Here is a 12117-nt window from a genome sequence, read left to right on the forward strand (position 1 = left end):
GCTTTTTATAGACTCGACAAAACGAATTAGATAGACCATTCTGATGTCACTTTGGTCCCCAAAGTTTAATATATCGTCATTAGAACTATTTTTTTATATTGGTATTATTTTTTTGTACTATTGAATTCTATTTTTTATAAGAGTTTGAGATGGTAAAGTATAAGGAATTTACATTATTAATTAGGCTGCTTATCGGGAGGATAATTATGTTTAATGATTTAGTTGGTCGATTATTGATTTTTAAATGTATTAATTCACTAATTAATTGTTAAAATATCAATTGATTTAATAACAAATAGTAGCAATTATGGGACGATTACGCTGTAGTTTATTGTATTCACTTATATAAATACAAGTTTGAAAGAAAATTGCATAAATTTATTTGTGTTTTTTTTTTGCTTGCTGCTTTAAATTCAAAAATATTTCAAAACTAATTTTTTTAAAAATATAATTATAGAACACTGAAGTCGATATAGAATCAGGTGAACGAAAATCACCCATGAGATAATTGGTATAGAAGTGAAACTGATATGGAATTCGAAAAAACAATAAGTAACGTTTGAATTGTGGGAATGTTTAACGAATTAGAGGCATTTATTGGGATAAGTGATGAAGCAACAGAGACAACGAATTTGGTAGTCATAATTATCCAAATTCATGGAGTGAAGAAGAAATTATTGGATGTACATGGAGTGTGAATATAGCAAGGATCAACGGGTCTTAGTATTACATGGAGTCTTTTGAGGTATACTTATTAAATGTTCTTGTATTCACTAACTAATACAGATTAGAAATAAATTATTGTAAATTTGTGTGCTTCTTTATTTACTTGTTATCTTAAATTTGAAAATAGTTCAAGAATCTTTAAAAATATTCCAAGATTAGAAAGCTGAAATCGGGTTACGGAGTGTGAATGTCACATAATCAGGTGAACAAAAATGGTCTGTAACAAATATCAACAGCTACGTCAATTCACCCACACTTATTTAACTTCTATACTCTGGGAGTTTCTCATCTAGGATAAATCACTAATTAAACCTTCACTAGACAAGAGAAACATTGACGTTTTATTATGATTAAAGAATGTTGTATCCAACTTATGCAAATACTATCGATCTCATGTTGCAACAAAGAAAAGAAAATAAAGAGATAGAATATCAAAGCAAGTTCACCGTACCGTTACAAGATGGAATCTCTAATTCTCATGATATACAAGAGATAATTTTTTAAGTTAGACCAACAAGAGCACAACAGTTGCCACCTAATGAGATGAGATAAATGTTATTAGAGAATGTAGATGAGAAAGTTTCGGGAATTAGTGAACGTCCAATCTAAGAGGCGTGTGAAGAAGACAAATCACTACTAAAAAAACAGTAAATTTCGACCTAAAATTTACTAACCTCCAATGAAAGTCGGTAATTTCTGACTTCCAGAAGTCGGTGTTGTTAAAAAGATTTTAAAGAAAAACTTTTGAAATTCAACTTCATGAAGTCGATTTTTATGAGAAAAAAAATGTGGGGACTTCTAGAAATCAATATCTTTATATTTATTAATTATTTTTATTAATACAGACCTAAAGTTATTGGTAATACTTGGAAAATTAAGAATAAAATATAATCTTATCTAAATTTAAATATTTTCAATTAACTTTAATTAAATCCTCCTCCGAATGACAGTTTTGTATAAATTAAAAAATAAATGAATATATAATACCGACCTCCTGTTGTCAGTATTATTTATTTAACGCAATTAATTTTTGTTTATCTTTAAATTTAATGTGAAACCGACCTCAGGACATCGGTATATTTTATTTAATCTAATTACTTTTAATAAAATTGACTTCCAGAGGTCAATTTTAAAAAATATTTCTATTAAACATAATTTATCTATTGTGCATAATACTAAAATTTTATTTTACGCTTACAATTAATTGTGTTTAAAAAGTGTAACAACTTTACATACTTTTACATTAAAAAAAACAATTAGAATTCGTGAAATAGACAAAGAAACATCAATAATCCATATTCAGAGTATAAAATTACAATATTAATTAGGATATAATTTTATATTCATAGATAGAGTAATGTAACAAATTCTATCAATCTGTCGTCAAATCATGAACTTCATATCTCATATAATGATGTAGCAGTGAAGAGCTGACATATAATCCATTTGAATTTGAAATACTAGGTGATACTCGTAGAAATGACAACAAATTAAATTTTTTATTTATAATTAATTGTTTAATTTGTTCGTATAACCTTGAATGTCCTGTCTCGTTTTATGAAATAGACAAGAGACCATCGTAAAGTATTGTACAAAACAAGTTCTATCAAGATTTGTAAGTTTGAACTTGAATGGATGTCTTGTATAATGATCATATCGTTGACAATTAAAGGTAAATGATAATTCATTGGAGACGTATGAAATACGTTGATTTGATCGTCGAATAGTATAACTAACCAAACAACATAATAACTGTTGTGATTCTGATTAAATTTCTTGCTATGATTCTAATCAAATGTCTTGGCTTTCACAATTTGCACGATGTGATGCGCTTGCATGTGCAGTATGTCCTGTTTTCAATTATCATTTTTCTTGCCCTGGAAAGACTTGTGACTTACAGATTTGTGTTTAATATGAACAGTTCGAAACCTTGGCTTTTGGGAACTCTGTTATGTGTGGACGAGATGTTTTCTGGTTCTGGGTTATATCAGTTGTTCCTTTCTACTTCGTTACTTGGGAAAGATAGGTGTTTCTTAGTATATTTAGTTTTTGGATATATTAGCTTAGAATATTAGAAGGGCAGATTAGTATGTTGAAATATAAATCAAATGTCATGCACCAGTTACAATAGTTATTTGAATAGTAATGAACTCAACATATTTATAAGATACATAGATTTAGAAGATAATTTGATTAAGCTAAATAGGAGAGAATTGCCCTGGGATTTTGGTGCAATGACGAAGGTAATACAATACAGGATATGTGGTTGGTAGCTAGGCGCACATCACAAGTTCGAATGCTAGCTCAATAACCAATTCTTATATTTAAGTGGATAAGTGTAAAGAGAGGGCCCATTTGCTCCCTAGTTGCAAAGCTGGAAACAACTGATTTCTTAGTTAACAAGGGAAAAAAAACTTTATGAGATATATCTGGGTCAATTCTCATCCTAGTTTTTTTTAGTGTTTTTAGTATCTTGATTAAATCTTGTTTTTGGATGTTGCTCCCTTTTGCAGTTTTTTCACCAACACACTAGTTCTTCCGATTGTAAATGGATCGACAGAGGGTCTCATGTTGATATATCTCAGCCATTTCTTTACAGCTCTAGTGGGTAAGCTTGGTTTTCCTTTCTCCCCCACCTCCTTTTGAGATACATGTGAAACTTCCCAATAGGACATTCATTTTGATGTCCTTCCTCATTCTTGGCTACCCCGGTCTGTTGTTTTGCGCTCATTCTACCAATTTTTTCTATTAACAACTTGACATTTCATGATTTCAGGGTCTGAGTAGTGGGCTCAACCGTTTGGGAAGTCTATGCCACTCGTGAGTTGAGTTTCTTTTCTGAATGGTGAGTTTTGCATAAAATGTCTTTTTGTTCTTCAACTTTTAAGCCCCTTCCTCTCTATGTACACCAACTCAGGAGCCCTTGAAAGCCTTAACCTACGAAACTGACATATACTTGTCCCCAATGCATACATCATCATAAGTGACACACAGTATGATACCAAGAAAGACAAGTCAATCACTGTTTCATCAAATTAAGGATAACACCCCGCTCAAGGATTTTTCGTTCTCCATCAAATACCAAATCTTTTGAAAAGATTTGTATTTGCTTACGCTTTACAGCCTCATGCAGACTATTATTTTTGCCTTCAAATAAGGATTGAGGGTATAACCCCTTTCAATCCAAAATCTATGTATTATGAAGTGCTGAGTATTGATCAGAGGTACTTTATCTAATATGATATTTATGTAGTTATATAGTTTATATTATGCTTTATGAACTCCTCTATACCTATTTTCAAATGATTGTTGTTTCCATGAGCCTATTCATACATATTATTTATGGATATTGAATATGTTTCATATCTGTCTCGAAGTTGATTTTAGTGTTTCTTATTATTCTTACTCTGACTTCAGAAATTCTGATCAATAGTGTCGTGTTGTTCCTGATGATAGCTTTTGCTGTTATTCCAACAGTCTATTGCAAGTGAGTAACTTTTAATTTTTCATACTTCAATAAATATCTTCCTTTTTCTTCCATAATTTTTTCTGATAATGGGCTTGGAATAGACATGTTTTATTTCTAAGATCATGGTAAATGGCTTATTAGCAATAGGCAACATCCATCATTTTTATAGATCTTGGCAATGTCCATAATCAGAATTATAGTATTGCATCTCTTTAGATTGTTAAACTTTATTCTGCGACGTTTCACCTTTCTGGTGAAAGCATCAACTACTTCTTCCATATTCATCAGCTAAAGATTCTAGATTCTAGCTATTATAGCACTTTAGTTTGCTGTAACATTTAAGACCAGTTGAACAATATTAACGTCAATTCTTTTTGGTAGTATTAACATTGTTCATAAGGTTGTTTATGCAACAAAAGGAAGTATGCCGCGGGCACTGGCCATGGTTAGTGCGTTTCTTAGATTATAATATGTGATTTGGTGATTTTAGTCTATCTTTGAAAAAATTCACTTTTCTTGTTCACAACTTTACCCATTTGTTGTGCTACTTGGAGGAGTGCTTATGTGGTATTTCTCACTTTCAGAATACTAATTATTTTTAGGACCATAGGATGGTATTTAATATTGGTTGTTATGTAGGGACTAGTTATCTCCATCTGATTTAAATGAAGAACTATCTTCATCTTGTGGTAGTGGAAAATGGGCTTACATTCAGATTTCTTGTGGTAATCGATCTCCTTTTTGCCTTTGGTTTTATGCATTTTTACATTTTCTTGATGTGTAACCTATTCTAAAGTAAGATATCCGGAAAGTTGACAATTTATATATACTGACATTTTCTGCTCTGTTAGATGTTTTGTCATCTCAATTATTGAATATGAGTTACTTCCTGAAGATACATGCACAAATGAATAGTTACAGATCTTTAGCAGTATTCTTGACTTTTATCTCTTGCTACTTGAACCAATGTCATGGTCAAAATCTATTTGAAGTTCATCTTAAATTTTTTCTCACTAAGGTTTTTTCTGTAGGGAAGTATGATTTTGGCTCACCTGTGTGATGAACCCAATGGTCTGAAAACAAATATGTGCATGGTACGCTGCTTTTTTAATGTGCTAAATTATATATTGTAAGGTTTCTAAATTGGCCAACTGTTTAGAAGTCATCTGGGTTTAAACTAATCCACTTTTTCTTTAAGTTGATATCTATGAATTATGATTTCAGCCATAGAGTCTGACATTTATATCCTCGATTAATAACTCCTAGTCTTGACAGAGAATTCGTGTTGTTTCATTGTTGTTGATAATCTCTCTATTGAATGAGATGGTATGGTAGAAAATAATTTATTGAAAGAAGAAGACAAGTTAATAGATGATGCTTTGAGTATTGTGGTTTTAGTGCTTTTGAAATGTAACTTTATGTTTGCAGTCTTTGCTTTGTCTACCTTTTGTCATTGCTAATGCGCTCACCGCTAGACTTAATGATGGGTAAGTTGACACCAGTCTTATTCGTTCAAGAGAATCTAAGTCATACCAATTCTGGTAAGTATGGATTTACATGTCACTAATATTTTTTTCTCGAAATTCTTGTATTTTTGTAAGCTGATGAGAATCTCTTCTTTGCAGAGTTCCTATAGTTGATAAGTTCTGGGATCTTCTCGCTTACACTGCATACTCAGGTATTACATATGCTTTAGCGATTCAAATGCATATGATATGTTGTTTTGTTGAACTATATTTGGAAGTTATAAGTTTAAGCTGAATCTACAAACATATTTTTCTGTTGATATCAACCAATCATAAGAGCTGATGATTAAATATTGACTGCTCCATATTCTATTTATGATGAAGAGATCTTCGATCAAGTGTCTTCATTTTGTTTTTTTTCTAACTCTTGTGAATAATTGGATGATTATTATTATTTCTCTCATCTTTTTCAGTATTCCTGTATCTGCATTTTGCCACATCTGTTATTTGTGAAATCACATCAGCGCTCTGGATATACTGTTTCAGGTAAAAATTGTTGTGCCCCAGCTATATATTATTTGATTTCAGCACAATAATCACATCAGCGCTCGAGATATACTGTTTCAGGTAAAAATTATTGTGCCCCAACTATATATTATTTGATTTCTGCACAATAGCTAGAATATAGTGCCCAGTCTACCCAAAATCAACCTTGATTATGTTATAAGGATCCAAGAACCATTTACAATATCCAGTTTCTTTTACTAACTTTTCCAGCGTAAAGTAAATACGAAGATCCTCAACTCTCTACTCTATCGAGCAAATGTAACATTTCATTTCAACAATGAACACCTTATTCACTAGTTTCATCTATTTTTGTCTCATGCTGATATACTCACAATTGATTCCTAATGCTCTTTACTTTTGAATGGCAGGATAACAAAGAAAGAAACTTAAGCTGTTTTACGCCCTAATTTTTGGTACACCTTTAACATTTTTCTTGTTTTTTATGAACTTAAGTTTATATTTTCCTTCAATTAGTATATGATACAGTTGTGATCTTCATGGTATTCTTGTTTCTAGATTTCAACCTGGGAACTACCCGGGATTGAAGTTTGACTTTCTTTACCTAGCTGATTTCTAAACCTGGCTTGAAGGATATTTGGAGTTCAATGAGTGTCTCTTTGACTTTTTATGGTTTGAGAGCGTTGTTTGAGCTCGCCTTCAAATTCACGTTCAGTCAAGTAGCTAAGATGAATTTTCCCTTTCGATTTTAGTTGACTAAGATATTTGTCTGGGATTTTTTGATTAGTTGACCCTACTATAAGAAGTCGTCACCACATATACTAGAGTCCTGAATAAGTTGTATATAAAATTAATAGATGAAATTATTGGACTGCCTAAGGATGTGAGGATGTATGAGAGAGAAGCACGAGTATTTATCGTGATCCTCTACAAGTAAAGAATCTAACACATGAGTGATCATTTCATTTGTAAAGAATAGCTAAACAATTGTAAATGAAGATCATTGAAGTTATCTATTACCAGAGAAAAGATGTTTTCTCTTATTAAAAATAAGGATAATATAATGTATATCCGAGGCACCCACAACCCGAGCCTGCATATCAAAATATATGTTTCTTGTTGGAATTTTCTGTGATTTATTACAACACTTTCAAAGAGGAAAAACAGTAGAGAAAGAACATATGAGAGTACACAAAAAGATTGAGGCACCCCAACTTGTTCTCAACCAGGAGAGAAATAGAAGAGCAAGCAATCATTGAAATATTAGACAACAGCTACATTTCATGTGAATGGTGAACAATATAATGGATAACTTTGTATATAGTGAACCTTAGAACATCTCAACACAGAAGTCCCTACACTATTAATCATTTGTGCACATGACAAATCAATCGACCTACAAGGCTATAACTCTTTTTGGTACTTTTTGGATGTAAAATGGATCAGCAACTGCAAATTTCTGTTGTAAAGAAAAGTATCCCGTTCGCATACTCTTTTCCATTTATTTGGGGGATTTGGGGTCGAAAGAGGGAAAGGTTAAGAACAGACAATGGGATCAGTGAATATATATTGTGGAACACCACAGATTAATGTTTGTCCCTTTATTTGTTACCTATTATGTTCCTTTTTTTGGAGAGGAGAAAAGGAGGTTGTGTGTTACACTGAGGGGTTGCAACAGGCTTATAGTCGTTGCAAGACTTCCAGTCAAAACGAATTTCATTGCAAAGACTTGACGAATAAGCATTCAGATATGAAGAGACATAACAGCTAACAACATACCTCCATAAGGAACCCATTGTGAAGCCAAGTAAACCATGCATTAGTTGATTCAGGAGAGAAAGAAGTGTAGCTAATTTAGTAAGAAACATCACAGAAACATGAATATAATTTTTTTTTTGTTGGTGGAAATATGAATAATACTTTTATGAACATTAAGCATTGGAGCACAAGAATGGCCAACAAGGATAATAAGCAACAAAAGAAAGCAATGACAAAATTTGACATTCACTAGCCTATAATATACATCTTTTATGGTTTATAAGACATCACTCACTATATAATTAAATGCTTTCACTGGATCAGGCATTGCTTGAATTATATTTCTAGATTATGATGGTCAATCCTAGAAACCATTTCTATAATTGGTAGGGACTAGCTCTGCAGATACTCAGATATATAACGTGACGGGTTGATGGCAAATTTTCTTAAAATGCTCATCTATGAAAAGAGATAAACCATTGTCATTGTTGATCCAGTAAAAGGATAAATATTCTCCAACCCACTGCCACCACGAAGAACTTTTGCTCAATATCTAACTGTATCAGCTGTTCCGACAACCTCTTCATTAACCAAGACAACCTTTAAAGATTTCTCGCCTGGCTTGCTTTCATGAACCTGTGCACAATATTTCAGGATATGGTTTGAGAGAATAGCTATAGCATACACAAAGAATCCTCTGAGTGCCATGTAGCCGAAAAAGCATGAGGATCATAAGAACTATGTAAAGATGTCAATTTTTAAATGTCAATCAAGAAACATCAATAAGTCAAATTCTTTAACATAATAAACTACTAAAGCAAAACAATATCAATTACATTGTTGAATGCCAATCAAGAAACATCAAGAAGTCAAATTCTTTTACATAAATCCCTAAAGAGCCTGAGACAATTAAAATACAACAGACATCATAAGAAAATCTTGAAATAGCAGTACGAAAATCCATCAAAAAAAGAAGAAGAGAGGAAGCTTACTTTAAGACAAGACAACCACACTGATTATTAAAAATAAATAATATCATCCAATCATATAGCAGCAGGCATTCAACTCTTGGTAGATTTTAAAGAAAAAATAAAAGCAACAAAGAACCCATAAATCTCTTTGATCCAAATACTTCACTATTAAAGATTCAACAAACAGTTACAACCATAGAGAAAAGCCTAAAAGTAGTTAAAAGATCCATCAGACAACTGTAGGTACCATACATTCTTCACTAAAGAACAGACATTGTAGAATCTTGGTAAAAATTCACATAAACATTGTAAATTCGGAACATTACAAACCACTAAAGCAAAACAATATCAATTACTGATAAAATCCAATCAATAAACATCAAGAAGTCAGATTCTCCAACACAAAGCCTTAAAGAACCTAAGACACAATTAAAATACAGTAGGCATAAGAAAATCTTGAAATAGCAGTACGAAAATCCATCAAGAAAAAAGAAGAAGAGAAAGCTTACTTGAAGAACCCAAAAATCTATTTGATCTTAATCAAGTACTTCACCATTGCAGATTTCACAAACATTTACAACCCAGAGAAAAGCCTAAAAGTAATTACCAAAACATCCATCAGACAATTATAAGTACCATACTGTCACGACCTGGGAGCACCCCCAAGTCGTAACAAGGCGTACTCGACCCCGAAGGGGTCTTATACAAGCCACATAGTCATTCATTGCATTCAATAATGAAAATAGTGCGGAATAATAAAAAAAAAACTTATTTACATCCACACATTTAAACTTCTTAAAACAACTTTAAAAAAAACACACAGCGGAAGTCTAAGTCTCACATGGCCATCTTAGACACAGTCGCAAAACATAAGTAGGGACACGGCCCTTTACAATCAAAAGAAGTCTATTACATGAACAAAAGAACTTAAAAGTCTTGTCCTCGAATCCATGAGGACATACCAAGTCTTGGAGGAAAGCAATCCAACACTTCAAACTAGCTAGGAGGGATCACTTGCCGGAACCTACACTTATAGTAAAAATATGAAGAATATGGGTTAGTACACAAAATGTACTAAGTATGATGACCATGCAAAACATGCTTAAAAAGGGACATTTTAGTTAGAAACCATGCATTATGCCACCTTTTTGAAATATCATGAACAATAGCATAAAAGACATACAAGACAAGCATAACATCAAGTAAGTCATAATATCACCTTTAAACAATATCAACATGAAAACCTTTACCTTGGACCTTCACCTCAAGAAACCCTTATGCTATACCTCGTGCAATGTATGGATGACGTCCCATACCACCATCCATACTAAGGCACCACATTTAGGTCACTTAAAGTAACTTATCATTCCTTTCTTTCACCTTTGCACAATATTCATACATAAGAGGTATATCATTAATTAAGACATGACAAGGGAAAATAACTCGTAATATAACCCAAGTATAACATGCATAACATATTAAGCATTTAAGAGCCAACATTCTTTAATAACCTCATTTAGGGTACATTCATGTCACAGTCATTAGGATTTAGAGAAACTCACTATGACCCTCTCCAAGCCTACTCGTGCAATGTATAGGTAGCATCCCATACTACTACCTACACTTTGTAGAACCTGTCAAGAAACCATAATGAAATCTCACATGATGGGAAGTAAGCGTTTAACCGACATAGACCATGAGAGCTTGTCATGGAATCCGGTGTCATGAGTCCCCACACCGAAAAGAGGTGGTCTACTTGCCTAAGGAAGACCGGTATATATAGCTTAATGGATCCACTAGCTTCCTATGCGGGCACATAGTTTATGGGATAAGGTAGACGATCATTGAAACTCATGCCTAACTGTCGGGGGAGTTTCCATCTAACCAAATCCGCTCGGTGCTTAGCCTACATTCCCATAGAATAGTTCATTACTTTGACATCATCACACATGAAAGGGTGCCATAAGCCTACCGATTCAAGGTACATTATTTAACACATGAAAGGGTGCCATAAGCCTACCGATTCAAGGTACATTTAGGAAAGCTCATTAACTCCTCTTGAAAGGGTGCCATGGGCCTACCGATTCAAGTCTCATCATTAACCTTTATGGAAAGGTGCCATAGGCCTACCGAATCCAAGGTTCATTACTTATCATTAATGGAAGGGTGCCATTAGCCTACCGATCCAAGGTTCATTATAAGCATGTGTGGAAGGGTGCCATAAGCCTACCGATCCAAGGATTCAACAATCAACAATATAATCATTTATACAAGAAAATGATGCATAAGCCCTACCAATTCAAGGTATACTTTATATTGAAGAATCCTTCATATTATATCATCAACATTCATGAGTGTCATCAACACATCTCTGGATTTCCATACATCTCATAACTCAAACTTTAAAGCATCGATTCATCAATTCTCCATAGTTGGACATTTTGTCAAACACCTTGAAGGCATGTAATGGAATCAAAGAGCATGGAAAATAGGGTAGTAATTATGCAACCAAACCAGTGAACAACCTACAACAACACCTTTACATTCATAACATGATCACATTATCTTCATTGAATTCTCATTCGTATAATGTCATGATAACACTCCAATTTCTCATACTATGCCTTTAAGGCCATAAGCCTCACATACCAATACACCAACAATACACCATAAAATAAGCATGGGTAATGACATACTTCAACAATCTAAAGACCTTTAAACAAGTTTGATTCATATACATTCATTATCTAGCAACCCACTTCATAAAGGCATAAACTAGGAATAGAGAGAAATCATGGGTTCATGGAGTATTTTCATCTTAAATCGTCAATACAACAACAATATAACCATAAAGTGCCATTAGAAACCTTTTAAAACCATTTGGTGGAAGAACCCATGAGATTGAGTGAAAACCTAGATTTTTCATACTTTGAAATAACTTTGGATTTGGCTCCTTGAATGGAAAATTAGACAAGGATCAAGACCACCATACCTTTGCTATGATCTCCCACGAAATTTGATGAAGAAAGCCTTGAATCCAAAGCCCTAGCTCCCACTTCTTCTTCTTCTTAAATGGAGGATTGTAGAGAGGGAAATGTTTTTAGGGATGGGAATGAACTAATGGTATATAGGAAATAATATAAGTCCTTTGAAAAAAATGGTCCAACACTTAGAAAAAATTTCAGGCGGGTGAACAGTAAAT

General features: G+C 33.0%; 1 pseudogene; it reads left to right on the forward strand.

Moving 5' to 3' along the window:
• The first annotated feature begins 2521 nt into the window (after positions 1–2521).
• On the forward strand, positions 2522–6805 carry LOC125853620 (choline/ethanolaminephosphotransferase 2-like; annotated as a pseudogene).
• The last annotated feature ends 5312 nt before the right edge of the window (positions 6806–12117 follow it).

The sequence above is a fragment of the Solanum stenotomum genome, chromosome 1 (assembly GCF_019186545.1).
Source record: "Solanum stenotomum isolate F172 chromosome 1, ASM1918654v1, whole genome shotgun sequence".
Lineage (NCBI taxonomy): Eukaryota > Viridiplantae > Streptophyta > Magnoliopsida > Solanales > Solanaceae > Solanum > Solanum stenotomum.